The 19,768-nt window shown below is 41.3% G+C and overlaps 1 protein-coding gene across 1 annotated transcript in view; it reads right to left on the bottom strand.

Annotated features, from left to right (window-relative positions):
- The window catches only part of glra4a (glycine receptor, alpha 4a), a 165,612-nt gene that overhangs the window by 82,932 nt on the left and 62,912 nt on the right, over positions 1–19,768 (bottom strand). The window lies entirely within an intron of this gene.

The raw sequence follows: 19,768 nt of genomic DNA, 5'->3' as shown, positions 1-19,768 counted from the left end.
GTGAGGGAACAAAGACAGAGCACTATGGATGACACCAAAAAGAAAATGTAAAGAAAGATGGAATAAATATAGGAAAAAATGGAAAAAAAGACAGAAAAAAAAATCTTCTTTTACCCCAGTAACTGTGCTTCATAATGGATTTCATCTGTAAAGGGCCCCTGCTGTCACACCAATGATTTCACCCCATGCTTTTGATATGATTGTTAACAGTTCACAATCCGTCATAATCTGATCTCTGGAGTACAGATGGGAGGTCGAAGCCTCTCGTGTGTAATCTCTCATCCACTCAGTCTTAATGAATCTTATTCGCATTTAGGAACACAAACTGTTAGAAGCTGCAGAATCAAAAGCTTTGACAGCACATGACGTGTGATTTCACCAGGCGAATCTGTGTTCACTTCAGTGCTGTGCAAGAATCAGGTCAGTTTAATTTTGGGAATGGGTGACTGTGCACGTCAATGCATCCCCCAAATTACAGGAGTACTTTGGGTCCTAAACCCTCATCTCCTGAAAGCAACCATGAATCTGAGGTTCTTCTACAAACCCAATTCCAATGAAGTTGGGACGCTGTGTAAAATGTAAATAAAAACACAAAACAATGATTTTCAAATCCTCTTCAACCTATATTCAATTGAATATGCCACAAAGACAAGATATTTAATGTTCAAACTGATAAATGTTATTGTTTTTGTGCAAATATTTGCTCATTTTGAAATGGATGCCTGCAACACGTTTCAAAAAAGCTGGGACAGTGGTATGTTTACCACTGTGTTACATCACCTTTCCTTCTAACAACACTCAGTAAGTGTTTGGGAACTGAGGACACTAATTGTTGACGCTTTGCAGGTGGAATTCTTTCCCATTCTTGCTTGATGTACAACTTCAGCTGTTTAACATTCCGGGGTCTCCGTTGTCGTATTTTGCGCTTCATAATGTGCCACACATTTTCAATGGGCGACAGGCCTGGACTGCAGGCAGGCCAGTCTAGTACCCAGGCCCGGATCCAGACCGGTTTGGACCGATGCAGTTGCATTGGTCAGATTTTTTTACGCATCGTTCATAATCGGTTAAAAAAAAAACTTGAATAATCCCGAATAGTGCCGATTGTGTCCCCGCGGTGAACACAGCTTTGGTTTTCATGTCAACCTATAGTCCATAAATTATACGGATTTTTCTGAGTTTCAGAGTCATACGGACGTACAAATAAAGTCGGATATTCAGGGTTTGGTCTGTAGCGACTCTGTAATCAATTGCTTCTGCGGCGCGACTCCACTTTGAAGCCGTGACCCATTGAAGCAATGCTTTGATTCAATAGCTTGTGGCTCTTTAAGTCCGCTTCTTAACCCCTCTCAAAGCCATTAAAATATCACGAGTCACTTTGTGTGGATTAATGTCACTAACTGGGACTCTTGTCTTGTTGCAGTCAAGAAACGAGAATCATCCTCCATTCCATTCACACAGCTCGAAACACTGCGCGGCTCTCTGCCGAGACAGAGTCCGGTCGGTATTAATAACTTCAAAACGAACTGCTGCTTTAAATAAAATGAGACCTCTTACAAATGTTGTAATACAGACAAGAAACTACAATCCACTAAACCATTTTTTTCCTCCCAAAATGAAACATGCTGTATTTCTTTACAAATTACATCCTGAAGTGAAGTACAGCAGCTGTAAGAGCTCAGATATATGGAAAGACATTCATGCCAATAATACCTGAAAGGAAATGCTTTTCACAAAAACTACAGATTGTTTATTCCTATTTATGTCCAGAGATCAAGGATCCACCATGTAGAGTTTATTATGTCCAAAGTTTAAGGATCCAGTGACCAATTTCATATTTATTTACTTTAAGACTCAATAAGACTTAATAAAATGCTCAATTTCAATTTAATTTAAATTGAATTGGCTTATAAAGTCCCAAATCACAACAAAATCTAAATATACTAAAACAAATACATCATCTCATATTACAATTGTGATATGTGATATTGCAATATATTATTATTAAGAATATATGCAGTCATATTTTTATTCATTTTATCAATTAAAAAAATGATATATAGATTCAGGTATAGTTGAAAGATTTTGGCAATAAATTTGATCCTGTTTACAGTCAGTTTTTGTTATAGTGTTGTTTTTTTAGGACATTATATTTATACAAATAAGAAGTGTTCACTATGGTCCATGAAGTATAATAAATATATTAAAAGAAGTGTGACAGTGTATGTTGCACACGAATAAAAGAATGAAGATTATTGAATAACAAGACACGTCCGATTTTTATTTTATCATTGGGCAAAAATGCATCTGTCAGATTTTCACTCTGGATCCAGCCCTGGTACCCACACTCTTTTACTACAAAGCCACGCTGTTGTAACACGTGCAGAATCTGGCTTGGCATTGTCTTGCTGAAATAAGCAGGGACATCCCTAAAAAAAGACGTTGCTTGGATGGCAGCATGTGTTACTCCAAAACCTGGATGTACCTTTCAGCATTGATGGTGCCATAACAGATGTGTAAGTTGCCCATGCCATGGGCATTAACTCACCCCCATACCATCACAGATGCTGGCTTTTGAACTTTGCCCTGGTAACAATCTGGATGGTCTTTTTCCACTTTTGTCCAGAGGACACAATGTCCATGATTTCCAAAAACAATTTGAAATGTGGACTCATCAGACCACAGCACACTTTTCCACTTTGCATCTGTCCATTTCAAATGAGCTCGGGCCCAGAGAAGGCGGCGGCATTTCTGGATGTGGTTGATGTATGGCTTTCGCTTTGCATGGTAGAGTTTTAACTTGCAGTTGTAGATGTAGTGTTTCTGAAGTGTTCCTGAGCCCACACGGTAAGATCCTTTACTCAATGATGTTGGTTTTTAATGCAGTGCCGCCTGAGGGATCAAAGGTCACGGGCATTCAATGTTGGTTTTCAGCCTTGCTGCTTAAGTGTAGAAAGTTCTCCAGATTCTCTGAATCTTCTGATTATATTATGGACTGTAGATGATGGAATCCCTAAATTCCTTGCAACTGAATGTTGAGAAACATTGTTCTTAAACTGTTGGACTATTTTTTCACGCAGTTGTTCACAAAGTGGTGATCCTTGCCCAATCTTTGCTTATGAATGGCTGAGCCTTTTGGGGATGCTCCTTTTATACCCAATCATGACACTCACAGTTAGTGTCCTCAGTTCCCAAACACTCATTGAGTGGTGTTAGAAGGAAAGGTGATGTAACACAGGGGTAAACATACCACTGTCCCAGCTTTTTTGAAACGTGTTGCAGGCATCCATTTCAAAATGAGCAAATATTTGCACAAAAACAATAAAGTTTATCAGTTTGAACATTAAATATCTTGTCTTTGCGGTGTATTCAAATGAATATAGGTTGAAGAGGATTTGCAAATCACTGTATTCTGTTTTTATTTACATTTTTCACAATGTCCCAACTTCACTGGAATTGGCGTTGTATTAAAGGCCCTATGTAAAGGGGCTTATCTCTTCCCCCGTTACCTTCATGCTTGCTTGTACGGGTTCAAGCAAGAGGCAAATCTTAAAATTGAATTCAATTAATAAATACGAGGGCTGTCAATAAAGTAACGGTCCTTTTTATTTTTTTCAAGAACTATATGGATTTCATTCATATGTTTTTACGTCAGACATGCTTGAACCCTCGTGCGCATGCGTGAGTTTTTCCATGCCTGTCGGTGATGTCATTCGCCTGTGAGCACTCCTTGTGGGAGGAGTCGTCCAGCCCCTCGTCGGAATTCCTTTGTCTGAGAAGTTGCTGAGAGACTGGCGCTTTGTTTGATCAAAATTTTTTCTAAACCTGTGAGACACATCGAAGTGGACATGGTTCGAAAAATTAAGCTGGTTTTCAGTGAAAATTTTAACGGCTGATGAGAGATTTTGAGGTGATTCTGTCGCTTTAAGGACTTCCCACGGTGCGAGACGTCGCTCAGCGCTCTCAGCCGCCGTCATCAGCCTGTTCAAGCTGAAAACCTCCACATTTCAGGTTCTATTGATCCAGGACATCGTGAGAGAACAGAGAAGTTTCAGAAGAAGTCGGTTTCAGCATTTTATCCGGATATTCCACTGTTAAAGGAGATTTTTTTAATGAAAGACGTGCGGACGGGTCCGCGCGTCGGGACGCAGCCGCCGCGACGCTCCGCCACAGGAAAAACACCTCTGTTGGAAACCTTAAGGACAAGTTGGAACATGTCCTGCCTGTTAAACAATTTCTCATATACTCACTCCACTGAAAGCCATCAAAAGCCGCCTGGATTTTACAAATGGTTATCAACACGGAAGTGTTTTTCCTGTGCCGCCGCACCGCGTCGGCTGCGTCCCGACGCGCGGATCCATCCGCACGTCTTTCATTAAAAAAATCTCCTTTAACAGTGGAATATCCGGATAAAATGCTGAAACCGACTTCTTCTGAAACTTCTCTGTTCTCTCACGACGTCCTGGATCAATAGAGCCTGAAATGTGGAGGTTTTCAGCTTGAACAGGCTGATGACGCCGCCTGAGAGCGCAGCGCGACGTCTCACACCGTGGGAAGTCCTTAAAGTGACAGAATCACCTCAAAATCTCTCATCAGCCGTTAAAATTTTCACTGAAAACCAGCTTAATTTTTCGAACCGTGTCCACTTCGATGTGTCTCACAGGTTTAGAAAAAATTTTGATCAAACAACGCGCCAGTCTCTCAGCAACTTCTCAGACAAAGGAATTCTGACGAGGGGCTGGACGACTCCTCCCACAAGGAGTGCTCACAGGCGAATAACGTCACCGACAGGCGTGGAAAAACTCACGCATGCGCACGAGGGTTCAAGCATGTCTGATGTAAAAACATATGAATGAAATCCATATAGTTTTTGAAAAAAATAAAAAGGACCGTTACTTTATTGACAGCCCTCGTACACCTTAGTTATTACCTTTAAGATAGGAGCAGTAAGTCAAGGCTTGGAGCATGAGCTGGTGTTGCAGTTTACCACATCCGCAACACCACAGAACTTGCCTTGGGTCCCAGATGACAACCACCCAGGTGGACAACTGGTCCATCCTCACATGTCTAAAATAATCATCTATCTGCTGCAGCCAGGTGAAGGGTGGGTGTCCCCTTGGCTTTCTGTAGCCAATGGGGTCCGCAACACTCCGGCACCAATGTGCTAGATCATGCCCAGTGAAACGAGGAACATGGCCAAAATGTTAAGGCTGATACTCCTTCACAATGCAAGTGATACTCCTCATCTTAGTCTCATTAAGTAACTGAGCAGTTGACACAAAGTCCTTCCAGTGGTACCCAAAGAATCCTCTGAAGACACCTAGTACCAAAGACAACCAGTTGTTACCTTAGGTCATTGTTTAGCCAACCAGAGCCTGAAGTGTCAACAAGCAACAACAACAACAAAACCCTCTGTCCTGAAATCTGTCTCTGTCACAACACCTTAAAGCTGCTGCGGTACAGACGTGTCACAGAACTGTTTTCACCTATTGATGATAAATGGCAGTCAGCAAGTTCTGCAGCACTTTTACTCTCAGCACCTATATGAGCTAAACAATAAAACTGAATTAATTAACATGAAGCTGTGCCTGCCTGCAGGGTGGCACGGTGCTTGGACTCGCTGAGCCACTGCTCAGCGGTCACTTCTTGCCTCCTGATTCTATTGAGGCTGTCTCTTCCCACTGGGGTGAGGACTGCTGTGACTCCAGGTCGAAATATCCATCTCTCTATCTATTAGTAAGGATACACAGATTCTTCAGAAAAACACTATCTTTACCTTAGTTTTTTTCTGAACTGAGTCAGATTTTGGGTTTTGTTCACTTGAAAACTTGTGTTCCCTTGGAAACCAGATTTGTTTTGTTTTGAAAACAAACAAACAAACAAAAAAAACATTTACTATGGTATTTGTTTAGTGTGGTGGTTAGGACAGGTGCATTTTGATGGAAAAAACTCCATAAATGGTGAATCATTTTTTTAAATATGGGGAAATATTGTACAAAATATTTATATGGCACAATTTAATTTGAAATAATGCCAAACTTTAATTGAATTAACTATTCTTATACATAAACACTGAGACCGTAGCTTGGGGTCATTAACAAAAGTGACGCTTTTGTATATGATCAAATCCATTTTTTTTTTTTTGGTAATTAATTAGATGTCAAAATTTATCATAATGCTTATGACATAAGCATTATGAAAACAGTTGACATAACATGACATAACATAACAGTTACTAAGCATCACACATTGTGACATATTTTAAACTGAATCCCAAATTTCACTGCTGGGATCTAAAAATGCACAAAGTCAAGGCAATTTCCCCTATTGAGGTTTCAAATCCTGCAAAATCTCACAAAACTTTGGAGAGGTCGCCACTCTGCAAGATGTCAGTAACACTGAGAAATGCATTAAGACTGATAAGGCTGCAATTTAAACGCTGCACACGGATAACAGCATTAACATCGCAACATAAAACTCTTTGTATACTGTGCCTAAAACTCTCGTGAATATATTACCTGGGTTTATAGACATTATTGTATTTGTTTTATGTAAATGTGAGAAGCTCATGTTGTTTCTCCGTTATCTACAGTGGGAATTGCTGCGAAGTGAAGTTTGCTCTTTAAACGCCCTGCTTATTGTCCTTTACAACACTTTGTCTGGTTTGTTCCAGAGTAATATATATAAAATGTCTGAAATTCGGTATGCATTCATTAAATTCCATGTAGGTTGAACATAGCAGACACGGATTACTTGGAATACTTGTTTTAGCAAGGTTTCAGGGTCTCATGCATGCAATCGCTTATTAACATGACAAAAAGCACAAAAAATTCCATTTTGGGAGTATAATGTTCATTTGCAGTTGTTTTGACTGCAGTGACTCTCTGGCGCGTAAGGGATTATGGGATATCTCAATAGGGTGAATACCATACTGCTAGCATGCTACTGTTAGCACAGTAAAGTTGTTAGATTTAGCATGTTAGGCGGCTCATTTTTGAGTGCAAACATTAAGTGTTAATGCTAACTGTTAACATGAAAAAGGTTCATGGTGAGGAATTCAATCATCTCAATCTCCAGAACCACGATAGCTACAAATAATATCAAAAACAATATTTTCCATTGTGGAGCTTTGAACATATCACCTGTCTAGCTTTATAATATCCAACTTTAGACAGAAAGATGAAAGAATGCATTTCATCATCTCTGCCTCATATATACAGAAACACAGGTTTATAAAAAGATGAAACATGGGAGTACTGCTACTGACAACCAAATGTATCTCGAGTTGTGCCTGTTTCTGTTTTTCAAACAGACCAGATGGCAAAAACATTCATTTATCTATTTTAGTCTCAAGTTAGAAAAAGGTGATCAAATTCAAAGGTCTGTGACAGTAATGGCTTCAGTCTTCAAAAGTTCTTGAAATAAGTCATATAGGTCTTGAGCACAACTGTACATGCTGACAGATGTTTTCTGGACATGGCTTACTGAAGAAAGGAGTTCATAATGTGATGCTCCTTTTTTGACAATCAAAGGGATTTACTACGTCAAAGAAATATTCAGCTCGTAAAAAGAACCCAGAGGAAAATATTCACATCTTACTCTGATCGTGCCCATGAGCCCAGTGCTCTGAATCCAAAACTATTAACTAAATGAAATAAAGCCTGGCTCTGTGGAATGCGAGTCAGCTTGTTGACAATAAACACAAAAGATTCTCAGCTCTTAGGATTTATTACAAATGAGATTTATTGAGTTCTTCCTTTAACTGGCAATGTTATTATACTGTTTTTTGCCATATTTGTTCAGATGTGGTCTTAAAACAGTGTTTTAGAAAATATAAATTTTGCATAGAAGAATTTTTGAAATAATCTCTTACCATGTTTTTTCTTTATGGGTTGATTAATAATGCTTAATTCTGCATAATCTCTCATGCGTAAATAAGGTGAACCCCCTTAACTCGCGTATGTGTTAACTCACATTTCAGCCTAACTCATAGTTGATTTGTAGACCCCGAAAATTTAGACTACTGTATTAAAGTCAATTTTTTTTTTGTCAAATTTGACTATTTATGGGAGGCAAGTATAAATTTGTGCCCACCTTTCACGCGTTGGGCAGGTGCCGGTCTTGGGCATGAGGGGTAGGCATGCGTATAAATTCCAGTCCAAGCTGAACGAATCAGATAATTCTTTCATTGTTAAAACGTCTACGTTGTTTCTAAGTTCTACAAAGATTTTCAAGCAAGCAAGTAATTCTGGTTGTTAAAGCAAGTTTTCAAGTGCGCAAGTGGTCATCATGTCTAGTTGTGGGAAGTATATAAAGAAGAAAAATCCAGATCCATAAAAGAAAAAAGTCACGTAGAATCATCCACACTGACCCCGTCACTGAAGTGCAGCAGCCCAAGGAAGAAGAAGATCCCAAACCACCTCCAGATGATGTAATCATCACCATCCAGGAAGGAATCACCCTTCAAATGGTTGAAACTATTGTAGTATGGCACGGTAAGCTGATTTTAACTTTTTTTTTTTTGGCCATCTTCATTAACTCGCACTTTCAGCTAAGTCGTGGCCGATTTTGTGGACCCCAACTTGTGCGAGTTAATGGGGGTTACCTGTATCGTTCCTATATGGAAAATCTTTTTAGGCTTGAAAACCTCTCGGACAGAATTATAACATTTGCAATTCCTTTGAAAGTGATGACGTAGGATTTAGTTGGAAGTCCTTTGCAACTGCTCAGGGTGAATGCAATCGCAAATACACATATTAAGATCTGGAACAACTGGTATTTACAGTTGTTCCAGATACAGTTGTCACAAATGGTGGTGAAGAAACAGAAGGTAAACAACATCAAACAGACCTTTCAGAATTTGATATGCAAACACAGCTGAATACTTGCAGGTTCAATACTACTGACTCAGAGGATTTAGAAGCAGCTCAGTCAGTTAAAGCTACAGTGTGTAGGATTTACTGTCACTTAGAGCCCCTTCACACATTGTGCAAATTTGGCAGAAGTGCACACGAAGTGCGTATGAAGCAGGAATCGTATGCAAAACATATAAATTCGTAACTGCCTTGAACACTTCGTACACCTGTTTCTACAACTATTTGTGCACACCAGTGGCTGAAAGACAGAGTGTGCGCTGTGCGAGCCCATCGAACCCTCTCGTGGCAAGTGTCGGCCAAATTCCAGCTGACACACGAACATCTAACACCGCTCGCATGGCACTTAGAAAATGTGTGGCCATTCATGCTATTAGCACGACAACAGTCAGCAGACAATCACTGTCGAGCTGGATGTGAAATTTGTCTAAGTGTCCCACGAGTGTGGCTTTGCAAAACAGCAACACACATGTGAGGTGCCAGAGGGTTGGCTGCCCCCGCACACATGTGGCGTGCGTATATTTGATATCTTTATTGTCAAACAACACCCACACTGTTTTTTAGACAATTACTATTATTTATTTAGTCTTTCTTACTTTAAAGTAGAACACCAACTTTCAAAATGATACTTTATCTCTTTATCTTAAAGCTGCGTGTTCAAATTCAAGTGTCTTAGGCCCCTTAAATAGTAAATTATGTGGTTCTTTGTCTGAGTGATACAATTATTAAGTTGCTCTTTGCTGACATTTAATGAGCCTGACCTTTTGTTTCCTCCCACATCACTTCGATTTAAGCATCTGTGCCAGACTGCTGTCGAGAGTTTGTAATAACTCTTTCCTTTATTATTGAATTCTGTCTCTCACAATCTTATTAACAAGTACTTGTTTCTTTTGCTTGAAAAAATATGAAACCACACACACTCCTATAGTAAGAGAAATAGAAATAGTAAGAGAAAGCATAACTTTTACTTCTTGTATCTCGCAAGAGGGATTTGTTAGAATATTGAAATGTTTTAACTGACATATAGTATACCTAAATGATAAAGAAAAGAAAATACTACAATTTGAGAAAAAAATTCTACTTGTTCCTCTTCCAGGTACTTTAGCTGAATTTTCTCCCAACTGGGTATATGACTCAATATCAACCCCACAAACGCCCTTAAATAGTTCATTTTGGCCAAAGACAAAGTCATTGGGGTTGACGGTCAAAATTTGGTTTTCACTGTAATTATCACTAAACATTAGATGTCTTTTGGGCCTGCAGATCATGTACAGTATCCATCCATCTATCCATTTTCTTCCGCTTTATCCGGAGTCGGGTCGCGGGGGAAGCAGCTCAAGCAAAGCCGCCCAGACCTCCCGATCCACACACACCTCCCCCAGCTCCTCTGGGGGAACCCCAAGGCATTCCCAAGCCAGCCGAGAGATGTAGTCCCTCCAGCGTGTCCTGGGTCTTCCCCGGGGCCTCCTCCCAATGGGACGTGCCCGGAACACCTCTCCAGTGAGGCGTCCAGGGGGCATCCGGAAAAGATGCCCGAGCCACCTCAACTGACTCCTTTCGACATGGAGGAGCAGCGGCTTGACTCCGAGCTCCTCCCGAGTGACCGAGCTCCTCACCCTATCGCTAAGGAAGCGCCCAGCCACCCTGCGGAGGAAACTCATCTCGGCCGCTTGTACTCGCAATCTCGTTCTTTTGGTCATGAGCCAAATCTCATGACCGTAGGTGAGGATCGGAACGTAGATCGATCGGTAAATCGAGAGCTTTGCACCCTACTCAGCTCTCTCTTCACCACGATGGTCCGATACAGCGACCGCATGACTGCAGATGCTGCACTGATCCGTCTATCGATCTCACGCTCCATCCGTCCCTCACTCGTGAACAAGACCCCGAGATACTTAAACTCCTCCACTTGAGGCAAGGACACTCCACCGACCTGAAGAGGGCAAAGCACCTTTTTCCGGTTGAGAACCATGGCCTCGGATTTGGAGGTGCTGATTCTCATCCCGGACGCTTCACACTCGGCTGCAAACCGCCCCAGTGCACACTGAAGATCCTGATTTGATGAAGCCAACAGAACCACATCGTCCGCAAACAGCAGAGACGAGATTCTGTGGTTCCCAAACCAGACCCCTCTACACCCTGGCTGTGCCTAGAAATTCTGTCCATAAAAATAATGAACAGAACCGGTGACAAAGGGCAGCCCTGGTGGAGGCCAACGTGCACTGGAAACAGATTTGACTTACTACCGGCAATGCAAACCAAGCTCCTGCTGCGGTTGTACAGGGACCGGATAGCCCTTAGCAAAGGACCCCGGACCCCATACTCACACAGGGTGCCCCAAGGGACACGGTCGAACGCCTTCTCCAGATCCACAAAACACATGTAGACTGGTTGGGCGAACTCCCATGAACCCTCGAGCACCCGATGGAGCGTGTAGAGCTGGTCCAGTGTGCCGCGACCAGGACGAAAACCACACTGCTCCTCCTGAATCCGAGGTTCGACCATCGGTCGAATTCCCCTCTCCAGTACTCTGGAATAGACCTTACCGGGGAGGCTGAGGAGTGTGATCCCCCTATAGTTGGAACATACCCTCCGGTCCCCCTTCTTAAACAGAGGGACCACCACCCTAATCGCCATGCAGTGTTGCAGAGGCGTGTCAGCCAGGACAGTCCCACAACATCCAGAGACTTAAGGTACTCAGGACAGATTTCATCCACCCCAGGAGCCTTGCCACCGAGGAGCTTTCTAACCACCTCGGTGACTTCGGCCTGGGTAATGGATGAGTCCGCCTCTGAGACCCCAGTCTCTGCTTCCTCTTCGGAAGACGTGACGATGGGATTGAGGAGATCCTCGAAGTACTCCTTCCACCGCCCGACAACATCCCCAGTCAGGGTCAACAGCTCCCCACCCGCACTGTAAACAGTGCGGGTGGAGAGCTGCTTCCGCCTCCTGAGGCGTCGGATGGTTTGCCAGAATCTGTTCGAGGCTGACCGATAGTCCTCCTCCATGGCCTCCCCGAACTCCTCCCAGACCCGGGTTTTTGCCTATGCAACCGCACAGGCTGCGGCATGCTTGGCCTGCCGGTACCTTTCAGCTGCCTCTGGGGTCCCACCTACCAACAAAGATAAGTAGGACTCCTTCTTCAGCTTGTAATTGGGCTATTAGTAAAAAAAAAGTAGAAAAGGGGGTGTTTGGTATCAGGACAATAAAAGACCTATATACTGGGGGTGAATTGCTCACATTTACCGAATTATGTGAAAAATACCAGGTTCCCTCGCAACATTTCTTTAAATATTTACAGGTTAAAAGCTACGTATCATCTAGAGTTAAAATTATTATGAAACTTCCTCCTCTTTCACTGATAGAAGAAATTGCATTTAAACTACAGAAAGGACTATTGTCCAGATATTACAAATTATTAATGTCTAACTCTAGGGAATCTTCAATAGAGAAATTGAATGCCTGGAAATATGACATACAAGATGAAATAAAGGAGTTGGAATGGAGTGAGGCATGTTTAAAAGCTCAAAAACAGACAATAAACACACGACTAAATTTAGTGCAATATAAATGGCTTACAAGAGTCTACATAACCCCCGCCAAACTTCATCATATGTCTTGTAATATCCCTGATACATGCACTAAGTGTTTGAATGATAAGGGTACGCTTATTCATTGTTTATGGAAATGTTCAAAAATCCAGAAATTCTGGATTGAAGTTGTCAACTGTTTGTCACAAGCATTTAATGTGAAAATCCCTCTTTGTGCTAAACTTTGTATATTGGGAATATATCCGGAGGGTTTCAAACAAACAAAGAAACAGATTGAACTACTGGACTTTGGACTTTTACACGCCAGAAGAGCTATTGCTTTATGTTGGAAGAACGTGGATGCTCCCTCTTTAAAATTATGGACAAAGGAACTTTCAGAGTGTGTTGGATTGGAGAAATTAACGTATATTGTCAAAGGACGTCAGCAGGACTTTTATTCTTTTTGGAAACCTTATATAAATATTATAGAATCAGATAAATAGAGCTGTGAAACCTATTTACTATATTTGATGTTTACTGTTTAGTTATTTTATTATTATTCATGTTTATTTTGTTATTTAATTGAACACTATAGGTTGATATGCTTTAAGTACATCTGTAAGCCTTTTACCAACTGTATTTTGTTTTTGGGGTCCTCTTTGTGTAAATTTGCCAGGGATGTGTGAGTGTGTGTGAATGATTGCAATTTGTGTTATGTTCAAATGTTCATGTTTGTACAAATTAAAACTTGTTTAAAATCAAAAAAAAGAAAAGGGGGTGTTCACAATAATAGTAGTGTGGCATTCAGTCAGTGAGTTCGTCAATTTTGTGGAACAAACAGGTGTGAATCAGGTGTCCCCTATTTAAGGATGAAGCCCACACCTGTTGAACATGCTTTCTCTTTGAAAGCCTGAGGAAAATGGGACGTTCATGACATTGTTCAGAAGAACAGCGTACTTTGATTAAAAAGTTGATTGGAGAGGGGAAAACCTATACGCAGGTGAAAAAAATTATAGGCTGTTCATCTAAAATGATCTCCAATGCTTTAAAATGCTCTAAAGAGAAAGGGAGGAATATTTTGCAGACTGATGAGAGCAAAATTGTTCTTTTTGGGTCCAAGGGCAGCAGTCAGTTTGTGAGACGACCCCCAAACTCTGAATTCAAGCCACAGTTCACAGTGAAGACAGTGAAGCATGGTGGTGCAAGCATCATGATATGGGCATGTTTCTCCTACTATGGTATTGGGCCTATATATCGCATACCAGGTATCATGGATCAGTCTGATATGTCAAAATACTCGAAGAAGTCATGTTACCTTATACTGAAGAGGACATGCCCTTGAAATGTGTGTTTCAACAAGACAATGACCCCAAGCACACTAGTAAATGAGCAAAATCTTGGTTCCAAACCAACAAAATTAATGCCTCGCAGATGTGAAGAATCATGAAAAACTGTGGTTATACAACTAAATACTAGTTTAGCGATTCACAGGATTGCTAAAAAAGCAGTTTGAGCATAACAGTTTTGAGTTTGTAGCGTCAACAGCAGATGCTACTATTATTGTGAACACCCCCTTTTCTACTTTTTTTTTTTTACTAATAGCCCAATTTCATAGCCTTAAGAGTGTGCATATCATGAATGCTTGGTCTTGTTGGATTTATGAGAATCTACTGAATCTACTGGTACCTTGTTTCCCATGTAACAATAAGAAATATACTCAAAACCTGGATTAATCTTTTTAGTCACAAAGCACTACTATTATTCTGAACACTACTGTATATATTGTGTCCGTAGGGTCCATAGAACATCAATAAGACATCTAATGTTTAGTGGGTTGGCACACTCAACAAAAATATAAACGCAACACTTTTGGTTTTGCTCCCATTTTGTATGAGATGAACTCAAAGATCTAAAACTTTTTCCACATATACAATATTACCATTTCTCTCAAATATTGTTCACAAACCAGTCTAAATCTGTGATAGTGAGCACTTCTCCTTTGCTGAGATAATCCATCCCACCTCACAGGTGTGCCATATCAAGATGCTGATTAGACACCATGATTAGTGCACAGGTGTGCCTTAGACTGCCCACAATAAAAGGCCACTCTGAAAGGTGCAGTTTTATCACACAGCACAATGCCACAGATGTCGCAAGATTTGAGGGAGCGTGCAATTGGCATGCTGACAGCAGGAATGTCAACCAGAACTGTTGCTCGTGTATTGAATGTTCATTTCTCTACCATAAGCCGTCTCCAAAGGCGTTTCAGAGAATTTGGCAGTACATCCAACCAGCCTCACAACCGCAGACCACGTGTAACTACACCAGCCCAGGACCTCCACATCCAGCATGTTCACCTCCAAGATCATCTTAGACCATCCACTCGGACAGCTACTGGAACAATCGGTTTGCATAACCAAAGAATTTCTGCACAAACTGTCAGAAACTGTCTCAGGGAAGCTCATCTGCATGCTCGTCGTCCTCATCGGGGTCTCGACCTGACTCCAGTTCGTCGTTGTAACCGATTTGAGTGGGCAAATGCTCACATTTGCTGCCGTTTGGCACGTTGGAGAGGTGTTCTCTTCACGGATGATGCGAAGGAGATGTGTTGCACTGCATGAGGCAAATGGTGGTCACACCAGATACTGACTGGTATCCCCCCCAATAAAACAAAACTGCACCTTTCAGAGTGGCCTTTTATTGTGGGCAGTCTAAGGCACACCTGTGCACTAATCATGGTGTCTAATCAGCATCTTGATATGGCACACCTGTGAGGTGGGATGGATTATCTCAGCAAAGGGGAAGTGCTCACTATCACAGATTTAGACTGGTTTGTGCACAGTATTTGAGGGAAATGGTGATATTGTGTATGTGGAAAAAGTTTTAGATCGTTGAGTTAATCTCATACAAAATGGGAGCAAAACCAAAAGTGTTGCGTTTATATTTTTGTTGAGTATATATGTAGGTCAGTTTTGGACTTGGTCAAGCAAGGTCAAACTTGCCACAGGTCAATAATTGGGGTCAAGGTCATGTCTGCCTGTCTGTTGGCCAATTCCATCCATGTCCTTTCTAAATCTAAATTTGACAAATGCATATGTAATTAATGACATTGTTCATCCATGTGTGCATCTCTGTCAGTTCTGCAATCGCTCATGAAGTACAACATGTCATACAATTTAAATTTGGACTCAAATTATTTGCAAGATACAAGTTTCTGCAGCCTCTAAGAGAACACTGACAGAAACTGCAGCATTAGCATGGTAACGTGAGACTTCAAGTAAGACAGCAGCTTTTGGACGAGCTCGAATTAAGCTTTTTCTCCCCGTGAAAATAACTGGAAAGTACTATTTTGACACTTGACCTAATGAAATGACCTCCTCCAATATTTAAAGAATGGGTCAGCAGCAGCAGAGCAACAATTGTTTTGATTATAATTTTAACCGATTGCAAGAAATCACTGTTGAATTATTTTTTAAACAACTTACAGTGATGTAAAGAAGAAATCAAATGGTTTTGCATATCAGGAGTAATTTGACAGCAAATTAAAAATGATACAGCAAGTCCAGAATATCTGCTTTCATTGCAGTTTGTGATGTAGCAGTTGGTGCACAAACATTTGTCTGATTTTGCCTTGATTTGACACAGAAGTTAATCATGCTGCATCCAGAAAATCTTAAGGCAAAAGAGAAACTGTATTTTAGCAAAACTGTCTGGGCTGTGCTGCCAGTAGATCGACCATGTGAATCCAATCTCTTGAAAACAATTATCACACATCATCCATCTGAACAGCTACTGAGCATTTTGTACTTTCAAAGTGGATTAAAAAAAAAACTCAGCCAGCCATAACAGTTCACCAAAGTGAGGTCACTCTTACATGTACACACACCCGACAGTTCAAGAAAACAACGTGTGGTCATTAATTTTCAGCAAACAATGATGAATGAACCAGTGCCAACCAAGGTCACCTTCTTCAATTTCTTCTCACAGGGAAAAAAAAAACTGCTTTGTGCAAAATGTCCACCTTTGCTCAAAGACGTGCTGAGATGAACATCCAGTAATCAGTATTTGTACATATTTTTAAGAACTAGCAGAGGTACCTATTTTTACCCAGTGGAGTAATTACAAAACTGTCAGCATTTTTTAAAAAGATAATTAGACTGTTGGAATTAGCGCATCAAAGCTGTGGTTTTAGGTTATAAATAAACTACAACACTCACAGAATGCTCTCGTTCAGTCTTTTTAAAGTACTGGATGACTGCGCTAAAATTATAAAACTTGTGTTGTTTTGTACATTTTAATTTTTCATTTTGTTATTTCACTTCCTGTAATTCAATTTCAATTTATTTCCTTTATATAGCGCCAAATCACAACAGAGTTGCCTCAAGGCGCTTCACCAGGTAAGGTCTAACCTTACCAACCCCCAGAGCAACAGTGGTAAGGAAAAACTCCCTCCGTGCCATGCTACAAACATAAATTACAGAAATAATTCACAGAACAATTCACGGACAAATATACAAGAAATGCTGTTGGTGCACAGGACAGGAGGATCACCAACACAAACACAACTCCCATCTCTGGATGATGCTGCACCTTAAACAGAGAAAAAACAGAATCAGGCATCAGAAAGACAAAAAATACTGTATAATTTGGCAGCATTAATCAACAAGAAAAACAGAAGAAATACTAAGGTGATCGCCGGCCGCTAGCCCTAAGCTTCACTAAAAGACCCAGAATTTAGGTGAAGTTGAGGCAGCGGCCCACCTCAATTACTAATAACATGAATTAAAAGAGTAAAAAGTGTAAAACAAAACTGTACCAGTATGCTAGCCATATGAAAGGGAAAATAAGTGCGTCTTAAGTCTGGACTTGAAAGTCTCCACAGAATCTGATTGTTTTATTGATGCAGGGAGACCATTCCACAGAACAGGGGCACGATAAGAGAAAGCTCTGTGACCCGCAGACTTCTTATTCACCTTAGGGACACAAAGTAGTCCTGCACCCTGAGAACGTAAAGCCAAGGCCGGTACGTAAGGTTTAATTAGGTCAGCCAGGTAGGTAGGTGCCAGTCCATGAATAATTTTATAGGTTAGTAGCAGAACCTTAAAATCTGATCTCACTGGGACAGGAAGCCAGTGAAGAGACGCCAAAATGGGTGTAATGTGGTCAAACTTTCTGCTTCGTGTCAAACGTCTGGCTGCAGCATTCTGAACCAATTGGAGACCCCTAATGCTAGACTGCGGTAAACCAGAAAATAGAACATTGCAGTAGTCCAATCTAGAAGAGATGAATGCATGGATCAGGGTCTGTATTGGAGAGACTTAGAATAATTAATGCCATTCCACACACTCCCATCGGTATGCACCTCTATAGCTAACTTGCAGTCTGCTAATAAACACAAAGAAGAAGAGGTAGTTTTGTTTTTGTTATCAACTGCTAAGTGTTAAGTTTATTAGTCAGACAGTGGCTCATGGAAGAGATTGATTGGCAGTGATTTGTTCTTTCTGCTAAAAGAGTAGACGTCACGTTGGCAACCACACTGAACTCTCGTGGTCCACGAGATATTAGCAAGAACAAAACAATCATGGTGGCAAAGATGAAGCAATGGAGACACATAACAGAAAAAAAAAAAATTGGTCCGTGTTTCCCAGTGGCTCAAAATTTAATCTCCAAAATATCCAACCTGGGGCTTCATTGATTCATTTCCTACTGGGTCCAAGTCGTGGTGGCAGTGAACCAAGCAGCTCATTTCTCATGTCCCTATCCTTGGACAGGTCCTGTTCACCCTCTTCCCGGGGATCTATAGGCGGCCCTAAACCAGCTGGGAAATATAATTGCTCCAGCTTGTCCTAGGTCTCTTCCCAGTTGGCCATGCCTGGAAGACGACCATGGAGCATCTTCTCCAGGTGCCCAAACCATCTCAGCTGGCTCCTTTCAATGCAGCGGTTCTAATCCAAGTGTCTCCCGGATAGTTGAATATCTTGCCGTGTCCAGGTTTGTAAGCCCAGATACCCAATGGCGGATTCACATTTCCACCGCTTGTACCTGCGACATTATTCTTTTGGTCATTACTCAAATTTTATGGCCATAGGTGAATAGGAGTGTAAATCGACTGGTAAATTGAGAGTCTCGCCTTCTGGCTTGGCTCCTTCTTTGCCACAACAGCTCGATACAGCATCTGTAAAACATCAGATGCAGCCCCAATCAGTCGACTGATCTCACGCTCCAACTTACCTTCACTCGTGAACAAGACTCCAAGATACTGAAACTCCTACACTTGGGGCAATAAGTCTCCCCTGACCTAGACGGGACAATCCACCATTTTCTGACAGAGGCCCATGGTCTCAGATTTAGAGATGCTGATTCTCATCCCAGTCGTTTCACACTCGGCCTCAAACCGTCCCAGTGTGCATCAGAGGTCACCGCCTGATGAAGCCAACAGAACCACATCATCCACAAAAAGCAGACATGTCATCAAACTGGACACCCTACGGTCCCTGACTGCACCTTGAAATCATGTCCATGAACATCACAAACAGGATTGGTGCCAAGGGGCAGCCCTGATGGAGTCCAACACCCACCAGGATCAGGTCTGAAGTAATGCAGTGAATGTGGACACAACTCCTGCTTTGGTCATACAGAGAGATAACCATGTGTTGCAGCGGTTCCGATACCACATTCTCCTGCAGCACCCCTCAGGACACATTGAGGACCCGGTCGGACAGCTTTTTTCAAGTCCACAAAACACATGCAGACTGGTTGCTCACACTCCAATCTGGAGGTTTATGATAATCCAACAGAATAATGCGGAACAGCAACAAACAACACAAATTGTGTGCAGGAGAAGAAGATGACGACACACTGCACAAACACACTGCATTTTGTTTTCCATGATGATATATACAGGCGAACAGCAAATCCTTTGCGGCAACCTGTGAGATTTATTAAAATAACCTATGATGAAATATCATTTCACTTTTTTAAAAAACGTTTATAATTCAGGCAAAGAATGAAAGCAGAAGAATGATTTAACTAAATTCCCACTGTAAGTCATAATTTAGTTACAAGGGAAAGAAAACGTATAAAGAAAAGGAGCTGCAGCTGTCATTTTATATCAACAGTACAAGCTGTAAGCAGAATGAAACATATGAAGACATAAATGCACTGGGACAAGGGGCGGCAAAATTCACTGCTGCATCCTCATTTCTCCTCATGTGCTGCCTCAATAAACACACCTGAACATTAAATATGTACGTTTATATGCATCCCATCATACGTAAACCACTAACACGCTTGGTTTTCTCTTAAAAATAAGTAGCACGTCTTTCGGTGTATTGCTTTGCTGTTGCTGAGCAGCATATTTAATAA

The sequence above is a fragment of the Thalassophryne amazonica genome, chromosome 11 (genome assembly GCF_902500255.1).
Source record: "Thalassophryne amazonica chromosome 11, fThaAma1.1, whole genome shotgun sequence".
Taxonomy (NCBI): Eukaryota; Metazoa; Chordata; class Actinopteri; order Batrachoidiformes; family Batrachoididae; genus Thalassophryne; species Thalassophryne amazonica.
The sequence above is the reverse complement of the archived record's forward strand: the minus strand, read 5'-3'. Positions and strand labels throughout refer to the sequence as shown.